We start from the raw sequence: 21,221 nt of genomic DNA, 5'->3' as shown, positions 1-21,221 counted from the left end.
GCCTCAGTTTACCTTTTTTCACTATGCGGAAATGAGGATTTACCCTGGCAGCTCAGAGCTACACTGTGCAGTGGTCCCTGAGCCCACCTGGGAGCTGGAACCCGCTGTGGAACTTGGGGAAAAGATTCTCGGGTTTGATTCCTGGAGATCCGTCCTCAGAGGGTCTGCAGTAGGGCTTAGGAATCTAGATTGTGACAAGCTCCCAGGATAATGGATGGGATAGCCATTGCCGGTTACAAATTCCTCCACTTCTATGAGCCTCAGTTTCCTCAGCTGTGAAATGGGGATAACAGTGCACCTTGCAATGTTGTTGTGAGGATTAGAGGTGTGAAGACCACCTTTATTCAGACCTGCTGAGGCCCCACAGCCGACAGGGTGGATGTGGGGACGCTAGTAGCAGGCAGCTGAGTGGGCCTCACACCTGTGTCCTCAGCCTGGCGGTGCACCCTGGGCCAAGCTGGAAGGGGCCAGGATTCACGCCCAGGTGTGGGCTACCTTCAGTTGGCCAGTGCTTGACCGTCACACTCTTCAGCCCCCAGCCGGAGGCAGTGCCTCTTTCTGAGCAACCAGGGCTCCTGTTGTCCTGTGTGGGGAACATTTGTCTAGTGTATTAGTTTCCTGTGGCTGCTGTAACAAACTACTACAAGCTTAGTGGCTTAAAACACCACCAATTATTATCTTCCTGTTGTATATGTTAGAAATCCAACATGGGTCTCACTGGGCTAAAATCCAGGTGTCAGCAGGGCTGCATTCCTGACGGAGGCTCTAAAGGAGAATGAATTTCCTTGCCTCTTCCAGCTTCCAGAGGTTGCCTTCCTCCATCTTTAAAGCCAGCAACAGAGGGTTGAGCCCTTCCTCAGAGAGCATCACTCTGATCTCCTCTTCTGCCTCTTTCTTTCACTTTTGAATCCTGCTGATGACATTGGGCCCAACTGGAAAATCCAGGACACTCTCCTTATTTTCAAGTCAGCTGATTAGCAACCTTAACACCATCTGCAAACTTCGTTCCCCTTTGCCACGTGAGGTAACATATTTGCAGGTTCTGGGGATTAGGATGTGGACATCTTTGGGGAACATTGTGCTGCCTACCACATCTATGTCTTGAGCAGTTCTTTAATCTTTTACAGTTATTAATCTCAGGGGAGGTGCCTCTAGCCCATCCCCCTATCCAGAGGTAAACTCCTGCAAGATTGAAGATGTGTCTTGTTCTTACCTGAATTGCCTGCGCCTTGAGCTTCAGACCCGGGCTACAGGTATCCCTGGAGGCGTGGGACAACTTTCCAGGGGGATGTGAGCAAAGGTAGCTTCGAAGGAAACTATTTAAGTGTCCTTTGCTCAAACGCGTCAGCCTGAGAAGGTCCCTGCTATGGAGGCCACTTCTCTCCTACTCTTTCCAGATGCTTCTCTCTCACTTTCACAAAAAACGACTCAGCCTCCCCTTACCCTGAAGTGCCAAACAGTGACATTCAAAATACCACTGTCTGTGAAAACTTCATACCCCCCTCATCCTCATTAAGACATGTATTTTCAATAAATTGTGTGTGTGTATTTAACACGTATACACAAAAATTTGTAATGTATCCATATTGCCCCAATCAAATGTGTACAAATGATAATTGCAATGGCAGCTCAATCCAGGGGAAACATTTTTTTTTTTTTTTAAAGATTTTATTTATTTTATTTTTTTCCCCCCAAAGCCCCAGTAGATAGTTGTATGTCATAGCTGCACATCCTTCTAGTTGCTGTATGTGGGACTCGGCCTCAGGATGGACGGAGAAGTGGTGCCTCAATGCGCACCCGGGATCCGAACCTGGGCCACCAGCATTGCAGCACGCGCACTTAACCACCAAGCCACGGGGCCGGCCCAAGGGGAAACATTTTTAACACCCAGAGCCTAATGGTTACAGAACTTAAAAAGTAAACTAGAATTTCAATTATTATATTTTTTCCTGTATAGAATTATGGTAGGGTGATTAATAAGACTTTATAGCATAAAAATTATATTACAATAAAATTCTGTGAGGAAAAGTAAGTATGATTTCAAGGAGGAGAAGGGAAAATGTAAACTTTTCTGACTCATAAAGAAGAGTGTGTTCATGTATTTTTTAAAATAGCTGATGGTGGGTATCGAATTGCTGTGGCACTGAGATTCCATTGGAAACATTTATAAGAGTGATGTAACAGTTTTCTATTTATAAGATGTCAGTATTTACAATACAGTGGGACTTGCATCCTTTGTACTATTTAAATTTATGATAAAAATTTTAGATGTCAACCAAAAATGTGCAAGGGCCTACATAGTATATCATAATTCTTTTAGAGTAATATGAGCTTAAACGTTTGAAGACCATCTGCCTCTGGCCCCCTATACATAGTAAGCGCTTAAAAAATGTTTGCATTTGAGGAGGGATTTAAGTGAAGTTTGTAAAACATTAGAAAGGATAAAAATTTAAGTAGTCATACAAGCTTAAAATGAGAAGTTCTAACAAATAAGATTCTCTGATGGATGGCTTAGATGTGCGCCTCTTGGGCTCGTGGGCATCTTTGGGGTCTCTGTGTGTTTTGTTTTTCCAACAACCACCAATTCTTCAGTTCTCTGATACCCATCAGGTGTCCAACAGTTCAGTTCAATTCTGACACTAGCTACCCGGAGTCTGCCCAGACCCCGCATGTTAACCTCAGTCCCACAACACTGCCCCCATTTCAGGCTACTTGCACATCTGCCTGGCCAGCTACAAGCTAGGGGGTTCCCACATCCCCCACCCCCACTCAGGTTTGATAATTTGCTAGAGAACTAGGAACTCAGGAAAGTGTTGTATTTACAATTATAGTTTTATTATAAGGGATGCAACTCAGTAACAGCCAAGTGGAAGAGATGGACAGGGCGAAGGTGGGGGGAGGCAGAGCTTCCATGCTCTCTCTAGGGTGCCACCCTCTTAGCACATCCATGTGTTCACCAACCTGAAAGCTCCCCAGCCTCTTGTGTCAGGATTTTAATCAAAGTTTTGAAGGCATGGCTGATTAAATCATTGGCCATTGTTGATTGAGCTCAATCTCTAGTCCCTCCCCACCTCCAGAGTTCAGGGCTGTGCAGTGTTGGGGAGCGTAGGACGGAAAGTTCCCACCCTCTGGTCAGTGGTCGGTTCCTCTGGCATCCAGCTCCCATCCTGAAGCTAGCTAGAGGGCCGACCAAGCGTCACCTCATGGCATAAACTCAGGTACGCTCAAAGGGGCTCAAAGGGGAATACAAGACGTTCCCATCACTCGGAAAATCCCAAGGGTTTTAGGAGCTTGGTGCCAGCAACCCAGGACAAAGACCAAAGATATAGTTTTTATTATACCACACTGGGAGTTTAAGAAATCATTACTTTTCTTTCTCAATCTGGGAAGTTGGCGGTTGGCTAAGGGGGCAGGGGCAAATGTGACCTTATGGCTTTTGTCAAGTCTCAGAGGAATAGCACCTAGGAAGGGAATATAGGGCCCTTGTTAGAAATTTTAGTTGCTCATTTAACCAACCAACCCACCAACCCACCAACCCACTAGCTTCACACGGCGCCAGGTCCTAGGCTAGGGGCCTGAGGTGGAGGGTGGAGGGAGGCAGGAAGTCCAATGGAATGAAGCACAGGTCCTGCCCGGAGGAGCCTGCAGTCCGTGTGAAGTACACAGCCTCTTGGCCTCTCCAAGCTTTTCCTGGAGACCGTCTCTCTCTCTCTCTCTGCTTTCCTCTACCCGTTTTAGGATTGTGTCTCACTGATGGCACGTGCTTCTGGTGGAAGGGGATTTTGCTGTCCACACCAGCTGCAGTTGGGAGCAGGGTCCTGAGTGTGGGAGCTGCTCCTCCTCATCCTCTCTGCGCTTCCCCCTGGATGACTCCCGCACTCTCCCTCACCTCTGCTCCAGGCCGCCTGAGTCTCCTGATTCCTCATTAGCAGGAACGAGTCCATTTTTAGGAGTGATGAGTGGATGGAAAAATGTCACCAATCACTCATGACAGATGTCGCCAAAGCTTAATTAAGAACAGACACTTTCAGCTCAGTGACTTTGCAGCTGAAGTTAAGGAAGAATGCCTGATCACAGAGCAAGGATTCAGGGCCTCGGGCAGGTTTCTGTTATCAGTCTGTCTCATGTGTGTGCAAAGAGGTCTGCTCTACAATGTAGGGGATGCAAAATGTATAAGATGTTGTTTCTGCCCTCATGGAGGTTAAAATTAAAAATTTGTGTGTGAAAATAAGTCAGATAAGACATAAAATTGTCTTCACACTCCTGCTACCGTTGCTTCTCCAGAGACAGAGAGAGAGAGAGAGCGTGATTGGCTTGTGGATTCTGTCCCTGGCTGCCCGGTCTCGGCCTCCTCTCTCTGCTAAGGGAGGCTGTAAGTCTGCCAGCTGGATTGAGTAAGGAGTTGTGGGGTGGAGGAGTCAAGAACCTTAGGCTAGGGTTTTGGGAGAGATTTTGCTGGGGGATTAGTCAAGGCTGGGCATGAGGACGGAGGCTTCTGAGGAAGCTGTGGGTTAGAAGAGATGCGAGATGAGAAGGGGAGCAATGGGGAAAGAGGGTTTAAGTGTTGGTGTGGATTAGATCCCCTGTGATGTTCTAGAAGAGATGCTGGTAAAGATTGGATTGATTTTAATTATTTTTGATCTCTAGACTGTACTTCCTAAAATGTGATATCAGACAGGCACTGGACCGCGTGGTGCCCTGGCTTGTATTTGGGTTATGTGCATTTTTTAGTTAAATGAGTTAATGCATGTAATGGTGTAAATGATAAAATACGATGCATTTGTTATTGCTGACTACAATAAAAATAATAATTCCCAGTTTACACTGAGGACAGCTATGCTATTTGAAAATGTCTTCAAGATAAAATGTAAATTTAATCATCCTTTTCTTATGCTAAAATCTCCTCCGTGCCTTTTCCTTGCACTGGAAGTAAAATCCCGTTTCCTTACCGTGGCTTCCGAAGGCCTTCAAGATAAGCCTCTGCCTGCCCCTCCCAGGACATCTCAGGCCCTTTTACTTGCTCTGCTCTGGCCACACGGGCTTCTTCCGGTTTCTGGAATCCTGTACCTGCAGCTGCTTTCAGGGCCTTTGCACGGCCTTTGCATTGCCCTCAGTCAGCAATACCCTTCTCCCATCCAGTTCTCCTCCCTCTGCCTGGTGTGTTCCCCCTCATCCTTCAAGTCTCAGCTTAACTCTCACCTCCTCAGAGCCTTTCTCTGACCCCCTCCCATCTAAAGTAAGCTACCCTATTATTATCTCTTACAGTGCAGTGGGTTCAGTGGTGGCCCCCAAAAGATTACAGGTTCCACATGTAAGTGTGGCTTTATTTTGAAAAAGAGTCTTTGCAGATATAATTAAGAGAGGAGATTATCCTGGATTATCTGAGTAGGCCCTAAATCCAATGATAAAAGTCCTTATAAGAGACAAACGGAAGAGAAACACATGGGGAGGAGGGGAGAAGGCCGTGTGAAGATGGAGGCAGAGATTGGAGCGAGGCAGCCACAAGCCAGGGAACACCTGGGGCCACCCGGAAGCTGGAAGAGACTAGGGATGATTCTCCCCAGAGCCTTTGGAGGGAGTGTGGCCCTGCCCACACCTTGATTTTGGACTTCTAGCCTCCAGAACTGTGAGATAAGTTGCCATTGTTTAAGCTGCCGGTTTGTGGTAATTTGGTACTGCAGCCGCAGGAAACATACACACGGTGTCCTGTCCTTTTTCTTTCCTGTCACTGACGACGACTTACTTTCACATCACAGACTTGGTGACCTCTTTATCACGGGCTCCTGACTTGCCCTCCACACCGCACGACACTGTCAGATCCGGGTCTTTTCCATTCCTTACTTGTTCGGCAGTGCCCAGCATGGTGTCTGACATAGCAGATGCCAAATAGATACTTATTCAATGAATGAAAATAAATGGTGCGTCTTCTTGTTTAGAATCATCGAAGAAAGCCCCACCTTCTGGAGAGCCTTCGGCTTGTCAGGGATGGAAAGCGTGCTTCTCAGGAGCTTGACATCTGTGAAGATGTCAGGTGACGGAGAGCTGCTGCTCTTTGTAGGGGTGTGACCACTCCCTCTGAAGTTGAGCCCACACGTGTAGTTTTCCTCACTGATCCTGTCTTTATGGAGGGAGACATTTCGCTTCCCCATGGTCCTTGGCTGAATGACTACAGACGCCGATGTGAGTCAGGGGCAGCCTTGCACGGAGCCTGGAGGTGAAGTGCAGAAGGCCCCGGGCACATCAGTTTTCAGCAGGATTCAGTGCCAAAGAAAACACATTCTTTGAAGAGAAGGGTAATTGCTGAAAGCTTTGTCTAATGTTAAGGCAGAGGGGATGGACCATTTGAACTGGTTTAGGACTCATGATAATATATGGTTCAGGACTCAATAAAAGGGTATAATTCTATTGAGGGATTCCACTGAGCTCATAAACCACGGGAGTGTGGCTCGTCAGCAGAATGCCGAGATTGGGTTACCACGGAGCTCGTCAACAGGGACCACTCGGGGCTGTTGATCACTCCCGAGAAAGGGTTATCATGGGGCTCCTCTGGACTGCATGCCTAGAAAAATCAGTGCCCAAATAATTTAAATTGTGTGTGTGTCTGAGGTCCCAAAGTATACCAAGGATCACAGTGGAACAAATGGTCTCATTATGTGGTATTTGTTAATGAAATTTACGTTCAAAAGAAATTTGTCCCTAAAGATGCCATAAATAAGCAAAGGAGCGCTTTCTGGAACTCTGGGTGAAACAGCCTTTACCTTTACTCAGAAATCATGACAGTAAACGTGAAAGTGGCATGGTGGAAGGCAACAGGGAATAGTGGGGACTGAGGTCAATTAGAAAGTGAATGTCTTGCTTAAACCTGGGGTTTGCCAAACAAAACATGTCTGCAAGCCAGTGTGAGATCTTCGTTTACGTGCTTATCTTTCCACTAGACAAGGGGTTCACAAACCATAGCCCTTGGGTCAAATCTGGCTTGCCACTTGTTTTTTGTAAATAAAGTTTTATTGGAGCACAGCCATGCTTTTTTGTTTAGGTACTCTCTATGGTTGCTTTGAGCTACAGTGGCAGAGTTGAGTAGTTGCACAAGAGAACAAATGACCTTCAAAGCCTGAAATATTTATCTTCTGGCCTTTTGCAGAAAAGGTTTGCCAACTCTTGCACTAGACTATGAGCTTCTAGAGGGCAACTTGGCACATATCCTAAACTCAGTAATTATTTGGTTATTTTGAGGAGGAGATTTTATCTTATCCATGGCAGGTACTGTGGGTGGTTTACCCAACAACCATTCCCTCTTCTTCCTGGCTAACAGGGTCAGCCGTGGGCTTTAGGAGTGTGGGGGGATGAGCTTCTCCCCAGCCTCAGAGGGGGAATTTTGATTAGTTCAAGCCAACCGTGGTCATCACCCTCCCCCTACTAGCTCTGTGGTTTAGGCATAGGCTTGTGATGGGATTATGGCCAATGAGATATAGGGGAGAGTAGACTTCCCCAGTGACGGAAGTCTACTGGGGGTTTCTGAGAGGGGAAGTCTGGGGCACGGTTTCCCACTCTTAAAAAGGGACTCAAGGAGTACAGTCTTTCCTTCTTTTGCTTCTGGATATTGTTGAGGGAAGTTGCGGCGCTTGCAGCTGCTGTAGCATCTTGGGACACGCCCAAGGCCAAAAGCCAAAGTTGACGATCACAGTGTGAAAAAATAGAGCCTGGGTTCTCAATGACATAATGAAAACCAAATAAACCAATCCAGGATCTAGCCTATTTTTTTTTTTTTTTGTGGTTAAATGTCCTTATTGCTTATTCACTTTTAATTGGGTTGATTAAGAAGCTTGCACCCTAAAAAATTAAAAATGTTGTGTTGTTGGGTCTGTCTGCTCTTTCTTTTGGGGTTTCTAACTTTTCTGTCTGTTAGTAGGCAGGTTTCCTATAGATTTTATGAAAATGTTCTTCTGATACTGTTCTATTTTTCATTTAGAGCTTCACTCCATCAGGAATTAATTTTTTTTTTATATGGTATGAGGTAAAGGTTTAACTTTGTTTTTCTTCCAGATGGAGAAATAAATTTTTTTTAAGTGCATGATGGTGAATAAAATGCAATGTACTTGTAGAATTTTCATAAAGATAATATGTTCTTTTCTACACTGGAAACTAATATGACAAGATTGTTTTTTTCAGATATCTTCTTAGAATATAGCTAACCTAACTGATGATTTTTGAGTGTGATAATGATGTAACTAGAGTATTTTCTAATTCCCAACAAGGAACTTAAAGTAACATGAAGATCTTTGCCAGAAGTTATCAATTTAAGGATAAACCATATCACATAAGGGAAACACCAGTCCTGTTAAGTGTATCTGATCTGGCCCATTCCAAGGAAAGATATTGGGTTGTTTCCTGGTGCTGATTAGGAATGTTGAAAGAAGCAAGTCAGAGTAAAAATTTCTCAGCATCTTGCACTAACTTGAAAGAAAGAGTTTGATTTTGAACTGCAGAAGTTCCTCGTATCTGAAGATAATTGTTCCTGGGAAACAACCCTTCAAGTAAATCTGCTTAAAATAGGGGCTAATATTTCTCATTGAATCGAAAACAAACATGCAAACAAAAACTCCTTGATCAATGCTTTGCTAATTAAAAGATACCTTCAATAAATTGAAACGATAGCTTACTAGGAAAAGATATTTGCGGTATACACAACCAGAGATTAGTATCAAGAATATAAAAAGGACACCTACAAATCAGTAAGAAAAGAAAATGGAAACATGGGCAAAAGACATGAGCAGATATTTCTCAGCAGAGGGAGCACAAGAAACCAATGAATTTATGAATTCTTGCTCATATTATTAGGGTCAGGGAAATTCAGATCAAGACCTCAATGAGATTCCCCTCTATGCCCATTTAGTTGGGAAAAATGTACCATACACTTAACCAAATTTGCTTTGTAATTGCAGCTGTGCACTAACTCTTGGAACATACAAAATAAGGTCAAATCTTGATTTTTTGGGGGAGTGTAATTTTTTTTAACCAAACCATGAGTTAGCACTACCCAATATCCAGAGTCTTATTATAAAAAGGATTGATATTGACAATAATATTTGAAGACATCAACTTTGATGTTTAAATCACTCTTTTTTGAAACTCTTATTTGAGCATCATCCCTGTAGACTTTTCCTTTTCAATTATAAGCTGTTGACTTCGGTCAGACCCTCCTTTGCCAACAGCCCTGTGTTTCATTTGAGAGGCCCCTCACCGTCACTTTCCTGCAGTTCATGACTTCGTGCATCTTTGGGATGATTGTCAGTGTCACTTTGCAATCTGTTTGCATTCAACGACATTGCATTGTAGGACCTTTACAGTTTCCCTGGGAGGTTGACAAAGAATTTGGCTTAGAATTGATGAGATTGGGGGATGGCAGGAAGTTGGCAGGTAAAGTGGCTCACAGTTGCTTTTGTGTCTCTAGCAATCATTTCCTTCTTTTTGGAAATAGCACCCCAATTTTCTTGGGGAAACTTACTCTTCCCCAACTCTCATTCCATGTGGTTTGACTGAAGCTGCTCCAACCTCCAGCTCCAGAGGTGGGCATGGGTCTCAGGCCTGGCCAGTCAGAACACTTGCATTTCCCTTGCCACAGTGATTGGTTCAGAGATGGGCATGTGACTGAAACATGCCAATGAAATTCTGTTCTATGACTTTTGATGGAACCCTTGGAAAGAGGGTGTCCGTTTCTCCTGGGTCGCTGAGCTGCCAGAGTGTAAGCCTGGACATGCTGTGGTCATCTTTGCAGCCACTTGGGGAAAGCAGGTCTGAGAACAGAGCCAACAAAAGACTGCAGTGTGCTGTCACAGAGGGAGATAGTTTCTTCTTGATATTTTTTGAGAACCTAGAGAGGTTTTTATTTTCTATTTTTCATATAAGTTGTATGAGTTGAGTTCTTTCACTTGCCCTCAAAAGAGGCTGGCGAACAAGGGTGATGGCAGAATTGAGATTAGAGCCCACATTTCTTAGTCCTAGTTCACTGCATTTTCTGCCACACTTGAGTCCTTCCCCCATAGTCACTTGTTGAATTTACATTGCTTCTGGAATTGTGGTCTAGTGAGAGGTGATGTCATCACATGTGGAAGAAATTGCCATCTGTGCTGATGGAACCCTGTCCACATCAGCCAGGCAGGTTGTCTGGGAGAACATTTGTTCCATGGAAGGGTGGACCAAACTTCACTTACCCTCAGCAGCCTTGTACAAAACCTTCAAAATGAAACTTCGTAGCAGAAGGTGACTAGGAACAAGAGCTGGGAAAGTGTAGGCCTTTGATGAGGGTTAGAAGAACTGCTATGTGGATCCCACTTCAGCTCGAATGTGGCTCAGTAAGAAGCAAGGAAACGTGATTGGGCTTTCTTTCTTCTTTTTCCTGTTTCACCAAATTCTGTGCCACTGAACATGGCTAAAAATGGTATAAGAATGCTAGCATGAGAGTTGTAGGTTTGGGGAGGACAATAGTAATTTGACAAAATACTTACCGAGTGCTTTTGGCATGCAAAGTACTAAAGGGTAAAGTGGGTGAAACTAGGGTGTATGTATTAGTCAGGTTAGGCTAGGTTTTGCTGCAGTAACAAACAATCCCTGAGCCAGTGGCTTTTAACAATGAAAGTTTATTTCTGGCTCATGGTACATGTCCATTGTAGGTTGGCAAGTCTTCCTAGGCTGATGGAACAGCCACCATCTTCCTCATGGTCAGTCACCATCCCCAATGGGAAAAGAGAAATTAAATGACACATGTCACTTTCACTCACAACTCATGGGCCAGAACTAGGATCCCACACAACCGGAAGGGGACCAGAAAGTACAATCCTACCACGAGCTGGAGGGGGAGGACTGGAAATGTTTGGTGAATGGCACTCGTGACATCCATGGTGGGTAAGTTCTGGCCTTGTCTTTGATGGAGGGGGAATAATAGAAGGGCACCAATCACTGGGAAGTGGGCAGAAAGGTGGGGACAGCGGCTGCTGGGGTGGAATGAACAGGCCTCAGGGCCCCATGAGTGTGTGATTCAGTCTGCTGGACCTCACGTTACCATTTGTTGCTTAAAAATACAGAAATTCAGACCTCACCCCAGACTGGACTGAATTAGACTCTGCCCTTTAACAAGATCGCCAGGCCATGTGTGTGCACATTAAAGTTTGAAAAGTTCTGATGTGTACAACAAATGAGATTATTTCAGGTGGCGTATGGATATCTTTTATCTTAATATTAAATATTTTTTTGTTTTAATAATATTTGATAATTTGTTCTATTATATATGTTCTGTTTTTCTCATTTATGGAAGTAATATCAGATAAAACAACTTATTTCACCAAAAGTTAGTCGATTTAAGTTAAATGTTAAGTAAATAATAGCAGAGGTAAGACACCAATATAGAACAGTGTTAACAATAGTACCTGAATGCCTGAAGTTGGGGAAACCCTGTCCCACTGGGGGTGTTCCCAGTCTCCCATTTCCCCACCCTGGCCATCCCTCCTCCCAGATTCCCTGGCCTCCCCCAACGCCCTATCTGCTTGCAGAGTCACCTGTGACCAGCCTCCTAGTAGTCACAGGTAGGAAGAGACAGGACAAAGACACACCTGGAGTCTGCACATGGAAAGGGAAATGGCCATTCAAGTTCAAACTATCTGGGTGGGAGGGGGATTTATTTGGAAATATTAGGCCTAATAAGTATTAGGACCCTGAATCATCCAGCTAATTTCCTCATTTCCCCAGTCACTGTGTACGCATGTGTGTATACAGCCTCAAAATTCTCTCTGTTAAATGTTATCAAACTAAAATAGAAAATCCTGAATGAGAGCAATGATGGTCAGAATATTCCTTTGCTAGTTTCCATTTTAAGCTGATCCATTAGAGAAAGTGTCTTTCTGAGTCGTCAGTGGTGGGTGATGGTGGCTTCATAAGGTGATGCTTTTTTTATTATCTCTCATGTGGTAAAGGCCCCCGAAGATGCCCATGTCCTAATCTGCAAAACTTGTGAATATGTTACATTACAAGGCAAAAGGGACTTTGCATGTGTGATTAAGGGTCTTGAGATGGGAGATGATCCTGGATTGTCCAGATGGCCCAATATAAACACAAGAGTCCTTATAAGACTGAGGCAGGAGGGTCAAAAGCAAAGAGGAGATGTGACAATGGAAGCAGATGTTGCAATAATAGGCTTTGAAGACAGAGGAAGGGGCCACTAGCCGAGGAATGCAGGTGGCCTCTTGAAGCTGGAAAAGACGAGGAAATAGATTTTTCCTCTAGAGCCTCAGAAGAAACACAGTCTGAGAACACCTCGATTTTAGCCCCATGAGACTCGTTTTGGACTTCTGACTTCCAGGACTGCTAGATAATCAACTTGCATTTATTTGGTTTTAAGCCGCTAAGTTCATGGTACTTTGTTACAGCAACAAGAGGAAGCCAGTCCGCCTCAACCGCCACTGCAGGTGCGGGGGAGTAGATGTGGACTCCCGCAGACCATGGGGACAACTGCAGGGCCACCTTCTCAATAAGACCCCCGAGATGGCTCTTATCCCAACCCCCCCACCACCAAATAACCTGTGCAGTTAAGTGCTCCTCATGCGGAGACTCACTTGAGTAGAGATGTCCGTTCTAATGCTGTTAATGCCCGTCTGGACAGCTGACCAGCTGGACCAAGATACCTCCTTTTCAAAGACCTTGTTGCTTAAAACAACCTTTTAAGACACTTCCACAGTGATGTCCAAACGTGACGAGCTGGCCCTGGGTGCGGGGGCGGGGGTCCCACCTTCTGTCCCAAATCTAAGTAGGATTCTGTGTGTTTAGGGAGAAGAATGCGTGGTGGCTTCCTATTAATTCCCCCAATTCTCCTGGTCCCATTTTGCACTTTATTTGTAACTTTTAACAATGTTTTTTGTGTTTTTCCCATGGACTCAGAGGCTGAAGGTCATTTATTTCCTGCTTTCTGACAATGGTATTAGAAATTAACTACACCACATGAAATTAACTCACATCCTACTTTTGTTTCTTGGAGTCTAACAAGCAAAATGTGGTGCTGGGGCTTTTTCCACACAGAAATCCAAGTTTTTTTTTCCCACTCTGTCCGTCCCTCTCAGCTGTGTGACTATGAGTAAGTCACAATACTGCTCAGAGCCTTGTTTCCTCATCTGTAAAATACGAGTGGTAATTCCAAATTCTAAGGGTGGTTGTGAGGATTAAGTTATGGAATGATATGATGGAGGGAAGCACCAACATCACTGTTCAATTGATGCTGCTCAATGAATAGTAACTATGATGGCACTTTTCTTCTGAATTCAATGTGGTGACCTCATATTAGAGTTTTGACTTAAAGAGATTTGACATTTTATGAGATTTTTCCCCTGGGTTCCTAGGCACAGCAGTTTCTTACTGTGCTGCCCCCTTGCTGCGCTGTCCTTGTACCCCAGAGTGGGCATTGTTGGCTGAGTACTCAGCATCTACTCTTCCTCTTCTCCATCCTCTCCACTGAGGCCCCTGTGTCCCACAGATTCTGAGCCTACCTCCACCCCAACGGCCTGATTGGACTAAGGGTGATTCCCAATAATTGGCTCAGGAATTTGAATTCAAGCCAACAATCAGGTAGCATAGCCCCAGCAACAGTTATTGGGTCAGGATGGGTGGGTGGCCTAAGCTGGAATGAGGTGCAGTGTCCTCTCTCTCTCCCTAGATGTGACAGGTAGCAAGTCCATTTCTGTAGGCTGCCATATGCCACAATGAAGTAAGCTAGCTCAAAGTACAGAGTCAATGTGTGGAGGAGGGCTGAGCCCAGAGAGCCACAGAGAAGTTCAGATAGAGCCCTGATCATACCATACCTGAAGCCCTCATCATCTCTTGACTCTCCATTACAAGAGATAGTGTGTCTTCTGATTATTCAAATTGGTTTGCATGAGGGTCAAGCTAGAGGATTCTCCATGGAAGAATTTTCTCCTCTATGTAAGTGGGCATGTGCTGTACAAAAACACTATTCCCTACATCATTACCAAGCCTACAAAGCTCCCTTTAAGAGGTTGGGGCAGGTCTGACAACTGCAAGGCTAGGTGAATTTAAGGAAAAAATTTGCACCAAGGATCATGCTTTCTGCTCATGGACGTAAGAAGTCCATTGAAGATGGGATGATGATGAATCCTGGGAGAGCTTCAGTGGGAAGTGAAGTGAGACACTAATTTACCCCTTTCTACCAGAAACCCCAATCCCCCCTGAGAGGCAGCATGGCATGGTGGGAAGAATCATTCCGAATCTGTACTCTGATCTGGATCTGGATCCTGACTCTCCCACTCCCTAGCTGTGTACCTTTGGACAAGTTACTCAGTCTCTCTGATTTACCATCTATTGAATGTCTCCAAACATCTCCTCTGTGCTGAGCACCATTCTAGGTGCTTTCTGTGGATTATCTCACTTTATCTTCATTCCCACAAAGTGGGTATGTTTCACTAATGGGGAAATGAGCTCAGAGAAATGAATAACTCACCTAGACTCACAGAGCAGCAAGCAGTGATGCTGGGATTTGAACCCACACAGTGGGACTCCAGAGACATCTGGTCAACCCCAACCACCTCATCATGCTGCCTCCACGCGTTGGAGAAGCAGCAGTGGCTTGATGCATCCAGGCAGGAAGCTGAGGGCAAGTGACAGGGAAGCTTCAATACCCAAAGCTCCTTCATTCTTTTGTTTTTAACTCAGTTCTACAGACATCCCTAAAGCTACGGTGAGTTGCTTTCAGCTTTCCATTTTACAGCATGGACCCTGTGCTATAGAGGCCTCCTGAGTCAGACATGGCAGGGACGCAGGAAGGCTTGGGAGCTGAGCCTCCCTTCGGTTACACCTCCCCAATTCCGTTAAGAACGTTAAGTGAGACCTCCACACACTCAGCGTGGAGAACTCCCCTGAGAGCCCCCTGGCGAGGCTGAGAGACCAAGGGTTCCTGTGCATCTTGTGTGCCTGTCATTTCCAACCACCATCCTGCACTTGGGCTCCGACCTGCCAGCCCCACACTGCAGACCAGCAAACTGAGTCTGAGGAAGCCCCAGCCAGGTCATCACCTCCAACCAGAAAACAAGACTTGGAAACACTGGGCCCACCCTCACCAGCTCCCAAGCAATCATGGGATCCGAGCCCCATGTCTTCATCCAGTAAATGGGATGGATGATGGGGCTCTGCCACCTCACGCTGTCTCAGGAGGCCCAAGGAGATCACATGTGTGGAAACACTTTGTAGACTATAGAGTGCTCTACAGATGTGATGGCTGCATGATTAGTCGTGCTGTGGCCATTTCAAGTTCCTTCTGCTCATTTTAGTGCCTCATGAAAAACGGCAACAAAAAGGCCGGTAGGTCTGCATGAGACAGTAGATAACAGTAGTAAAAGTGCAGGCTCTGGGGTCCCACAGCATTGGGCCTCTGACACTTACCAGCTGTGTGATGTTGGGACATTCCTTAGGCTCTGAGGCTTAGCTCCTTTGTGTGAAAGCAGGGATGGTGATACCCATGTTGTGGTTGTGAGAATCTGGATGTAAATGCTATTGTGAACATCTGTTTTGCCTGAGCCGTCATCAATCACTCCCCCTTGTTCTAGAAGCAGCACCTTGATTCCCCTCTGGGAAAGCCTCTACTGCATGCAGTCTTAGTGGGGTTACCAGTCAGAGAGCCCTGGCCTCCCCTCACTGATGGTGCACCAAAACCCTAGCCGTGCCACAGCCTCTCTGCTGGGGATCTGAAACCTGCGTGACGTGAAGACAGCTTGGAGCTGAAGGGACAGTGGTTTGGTCCTGCCGTCAAGACCCCTGGAGCTGATCTCATTTCCAATGGGAGGCCTGGTTCATCTGCTTTCCCTCCAGTTCTCTGAGCTCCTCTGGAGCCTTCTGATATCGCCCATCTTTGCTTGTTGGCCAGAGTGGATTTCTGTTGTAACCTCCTGAGCACACTAACTGATCCAGAAGCTTAGCACAAGAGCTCACCTGGTACGTACTACACACATAACAAGTGGTAGCTCTAGGTTCAGCAGATTGTGTCACACACTCATGGGTCCCTGAGGTCTGTTCATTCCACCCCAGCGTCCCCCACATCCTCCTTTCTTTCCTCCTTCACATGATTGGTGCCCTTTTTATTCCCCCTCCATCAAAGACAAGGCCCAAGGCCCAGAACTTACCTCCCACGGGCATCCTGAGTGCTTCTCACCAAATATTTCCAGTTCCCCCCCTTCCAACATACGGTCAGGTTGTATTTTCTGGTCCCCTTATGCTTGGGTGGGGCCTAGTTCTGGCCCATGAGTTGTGAGTGGAAGCGATGGGTGTCGTTTAACTGCCAGTGCACGACCCCCGAGAGTTTTTATGCCCTCTGGGATGCTGACCAGCCATATTAGAGATGGAGGCTGCTCTATCAGCCTGGGTACCCTTGCCAACCCACAATGGACATGTAGCATGAGCAAGAAATACACCTTTGTTGTTAAAAGCCACTGGGATTTAGGGATTGTTTGTTATTGCAGCAAAACCTAGCCTAACCTGACTGATACATACCCCACTTTTCCTTTCAGCACTTTGTGTGTTGGAGGCACTTGACAAGTGTTTGTCAAATTGCTTATTTTCCTCCTCAAACCTACAACCACCACACTGGCATTCTTATGCCATTTTTAGCCATGTTTGGTGGCACAGGATTTGGCAAAACAGGACGAAGAGAGAGAAAGCCCCATCTTGTTTTCGTACTTCTTACTTTGAGTCATGAGAATGTTCACCGCACTTCGGGAAGCACTGCGGTGGGGTCACGAGGATGATGGGGTTCTCGGGTGTAGATGAACATCCCATCGTTCAAGTGGGGACTCCTTCAGCCGACATGTGCCGCGCCTGAACTCTGTGTTGGGTGCTGTGCTAGGTGCAAGCAGGTGGGGGAAGCCGTGGGTGGGAAAGCCGGCGATCTCAGCTCAGCACTGTTCCGGGCATGAGTCACATGGCCCAGGAGGAGAGGGCCAGGAATGACGCGCCCAGTCTTGGAGATTCGGGGGGCATTTGAGTCAAGTCCTTAAAGAGAGAAGGACTTACTTGGGCCAGAAATAGCTTGGGCGCAAAGCCAAGGGCACCAGGCGCGTTGGTGGGGGTAATTCTTGGCTCCCAGCTCCCTAGGCACGTTAGACGGTGACCCCCCTGGGACCACGGTGTTCAGAAAATTTGTGTGCGTGCAGCGGGTCGGCTCTTCCAACGCTTTCGTGTTGAGGGATGGGGGTGTGGGCAGCTGAGGAAGCAAGTTTTCATCAAGTATTTAGAAAAGAGCTGGGACTTGATCTAACATGATTCCAAAGGGAGTGGGAACAACTAAAGCCGGACTTTCTCCATGGGGCTTGGAGGAAATAAGCAGCGCCAGGAGCCAAGCGGGTGTCAGGCTGGGACTTAGGGGTGAAGAGTGCGTGAGGTGAAGAGGCTTGGGCATTGCCGCGGTTTCAGGTTTCAGGTGGAGCTGAGCGTGAGCAGGGCCACATTGGAGTTACTGTTTTAACCTCAACAGACTGACAGATCATAGGAGCGAAGGTCTTGTGCAGAAAGGCGAGGCACCTCTCCTTTTGGCAGATCTGGGAACACCTCCTATAGTAAACCAATGTACTTGGAAGAAAATATACCCTCCTCTCATATTGTGCACAATGAACAGGCAGTTTTTCAATAAAATGATGAAGTTAACACCCTTTAATGATATAAATACCAATAAACATATGAAAATATGCTCAACTTTGTCAGTAATCAGAGAAACGAAGAGCAGTGATTCATACTGGTGTGGTTAGATTGAATTACTGAGTTTGTGCAGGATCTACTGAGACGTATGCTGTGTTCTTTCCTGCTGAACTTGAACCTGGGAGGATATAGGCTGATGTTGTTGCAGCCACCTTGCCACCACGAGGGGTGAGCTTGTCTGAGAATGGAGCCACGCCAGAGGAAGGAGTGATAAGAGATAGAGAGAGAGAGACCAGGGCCTGACAATACTATTAGAGTCCCTGGATCGAGCTGTATCTGAGGCTGTTACTCCCCTGGACTTTTCAGTTATGTGAGCTAAGTTTGAGTCAGATTTTCTATCTCTGGCAAGAGTTCTAGCCAACACAAGCATAGTGACAGAGGAGAAAAGGCTCATGATGTCTTGTCACTTATTGAGTGTTTTACTACACACTGTTCTAAGCACTTTATTTGTATTACTTTATTTAATCCTCGCAATAGGCTTCTGAGGTAGGGCACTCTTAGCCTCATTTTACAAACCAAGAAACTGAGGCACATACAGTTAAAAGCCTTGCCTAAGATCCCACAGCCAGCTTTGGAGCTAGACAGTGTGGCCCCGGAGCTGTGCTCTTAATCGCTGCCTCGTCAGAAGCTGGGGTGCTAGACCCGAAGGGTTGGTGCATTCTCCACAGTGGAGCGAGGCTGGCTGTGCCTGCAGGTCCGCGTGTGTGAGCACAGCCAGTGGGATCCTGGACATTCATTCCGTGAGGAAAACCCACAAAATGTTTTCAAATTCATTGTCTTTCTACATGTGGAAGATGATGATGATTTTCCACCATGCAGTACAATGACACGGGATTGATCTGGTAATTAAATGTTTGTTGCCGGGGAGGAATAAATCGTTCTCCATCACTAGGAGAGTCTGTCATCTCACTCTGGGGTTGGGGAAGCAAGTCGCCTGCTTGTTTGTTGCGGCATTCGCTTCCACTGTGTAACTTCGTATAATATATGCTGACGGTATTTTCCCGTTTCTATTCTCTGGGAGGATGTTATTTACTGTCCCTGATGCTAGAGGAAAAAAATTCGGTCACCGCCTCACACGTCTTCCTTAAACCATGCGAACACATGCTTCATTAGGCACAGAGATGCACTTTCTGGAGAAGATCAAACCGACGCTGTCTTTTTTCTGTTCTAGTCCAACTTTCCTCCAAGACAGCTGTGCTCGCACATGTTTGCAGGTAGCATTCTGAAATGACCTCAGATACGTTTCTTGTTCTTTATGAAGTGCTTCACCTGCAGCCTCTGTGCAGCAGTAACATCCTATCTTTCAGAGTCCTGATGTCATTGAACCCCTGAAGCATGACTCTCTGCAGCTCGTCTCCCTCTGGCCATTGGAGGACAGCTCCTGGATGCCCAGGTGGCCCGTCCCCTCCCACTGGGGGACATCTCCGAGATGCCCGGGGTTCACGCTGCACACCGCACACCGCATACAGCAGACAGACTGTGCATATGGACTGTTTTGAAAGCTGCCATCTCATGCGCTGGCGTTTTGTGGGTGATGCTTTATACAAAGAGTCTCTGGTCCACCTGTCTCTGCCCAATTGCTTCAGTGTGGAGTGAGACTGGTTTTCTGTTTGTTGTTAACTTGGGAGAAGTCATAATGCTTTTGAAGTGATTTACTTTGTTTATTTTTTTTTAAATACACAGAACATTGGAATGTGTTTTTTGACTTGCATTGTACCCTAAAATGGCGTCGAATTTTCATCCCTTCTGAAATAAGAAAAATCATGTTACATGAAGATCAATCATTAAAGTCCTTTTGGAGTCACACGCAATATTTGCTCTCAAGATATTTGACTCGGGGGACGCTGAGAGAGCATGGATATATAGCTTTTTGAGTCAGACAGATTGGGGTCAAATCAAAGGCTTTACTTAGTCGCTGTGGGACTTTGGGCAAAATACTGTGCAGATGTTACCACTGCACGAGGCTGCGGTGGGGGGGAGGTAACGTGATGCCCAGGTAGACTTTCTGTTAAAACTTCATAAAAATGAGGACTCAAAACTAAACCAAAACGAAAGGACATTGGAAGCAGCGTTTGCTTTCAGAAAGAGTTTTCTTTCAGCCGTAAACTTCCCTGCTTGATTTAAAACGTGACTTCCTGTTCATGCTACATTTGGGAAAGTATTCTAGACATACTGTGGGCTCTGTTCTCCAGGACGTTGCCCTAGACCCAGAAGAGGCTGGGCTTCTCTTGAAAAGCAGAGTAAGGTAGAGGCCAGGGCAGTGCTAGGTCCTAGGAGGAGACAGAAGAGCAGAGGAGATCTGGAGGAAAGATGGAAGAGGAGCGGGCCTGAGGAGGGGTGGCCTCGGAAAGCAGGGCCATCCCTGAAGGAAACCCCTTAGGAGGAAGGCACAGAGCGGGGTGGGAGAGGAGAAGGAGAGAGGCCAGGAGAGGGGCCCCATGGCTGGACGAGAGCGGCCACACACAAATGGTTAAAATATTGCTGCTTCTATTATATCATGAAAAAATGGCAGTGACCAGAGCTGCCTGGATTAGGAAAAAAGGGTGTAATTCCATCTTGGGGCTTCTGGTGAATTGAGCTTGTGGTTCTGTGGTTTATGATGTCATCAGAACTCCTGGCTGGAATTACAGCCTTTTAATTTACAACTTGGTAAGTGGGGAGGCCGAGGGTCCATTGTGCCTGGTTGAAATGTGGCGAGGACCCCCAGGTCGAGGTTGGCCTGGGAGATCAAATTCTGGAGGTTGGCCCCTTCTACCCTTAGTGGGTAGATAGACTTGGTTAAGCCACTTTTCCTGTTCTGTCCTCTGTTTCTTCTCTCTCTGTCTCCCCATCCCTCCCTCCTCATTTCCCCAAGTTGCACAGCTTGATTTTCCCATGATTTCTTTTATAAAAAGCCCAAGTTAGCCAGATTCCTCTGGCGTTCATGCTCACTAAGCTCACAGTTCAAACCTTTTCATCTCAAAACCCACCCAAGAAAGGCTCAAATGTGACATCTTCTGGCTCCTGTGAATTGGGTGGCTCACTTCTGTCTTGTGTTCTGCCCCCAGCCTCCCACGTCACCGTACATGTCCAGGTCAGAAAGTGGTGGAGCTCATGGCTTAGCCTCAATAGAGTGACTGCCATGGTCTCCTCAGACATGGCGGCAAATTGCTACCCCAGTGCCTTTGGTTATCTTAGTTCCTAAGCCTCCATTTTTTCTTCAAGCCTTAACAAAGGTTTTCTGAATATTTACTATGTGCCAGGGACGCTAGGCTGAGATCTGGGGATATATAGAAAGCAAGATAGATATGATTGCTGTCTTCATGGAGGCTCTGCCTGCCTACTTGACATTGCCGTCTCTGGGCTGCAGAGGTCTTCAAGTCAGCATGTCTCAGCCCCTGTCTCCGAGTCTGTTCCTCCCCAAGGCTCCCTGCTTTCAGCTCCTGCCACGGTAATTGCCTAGTTGCTCAAGCCAGAGATCTGGGAGTATCCTGCCTGATTTC

General features: G+C 46.2%; 1 long non-coding RNA gene across 2 annotated transcripts in view; it reads left to right on the top strand.

The window, feature by feature from the left end:
• The window catches only part of LOC147917196 (uncharacterized), a 45,955-nt gene extending 26,405 nt beyond the window's left edge, over positions 1–19,550 (top strand). The window contains exons 1-2 of one of the 2 annotated variants that reach the window (XR_015551906.1): positions 18,664–18,953; positions 19,047–19,550. This is a non-coding gene — a long non-coding RNA (uncharacterized LOC147917196). Of the gene's footprint in view, positions 1–18,663; positions 18,954–19,046 lie in introns of those variants that run through there. The other variant, XR_015551905.1, reaches the window with a different exon arrangement.
• The last annotated feature ends 1,671 nt before the right edge of the window (positions 19,551–21,221 follow it).

This window comes from Ceratotherium simum, chromosome 4, assembly GCF_057802395.1.
Source record: "Ceratotherium simum simum isolate JZ-2026a chromosome 4, ASM5780239v1, whole genome shotgun sequence".
NCBI classification, from domain to species: Eukaryota; Metazoa; Chordata; class Mammalia; order Perissodactyla; family Rhinocerotidae; genus Ceratotherium; species Ceratotherium simum.
This window is presented reverse-complemented; position numbering and strand designations above follow the sequence as displayed.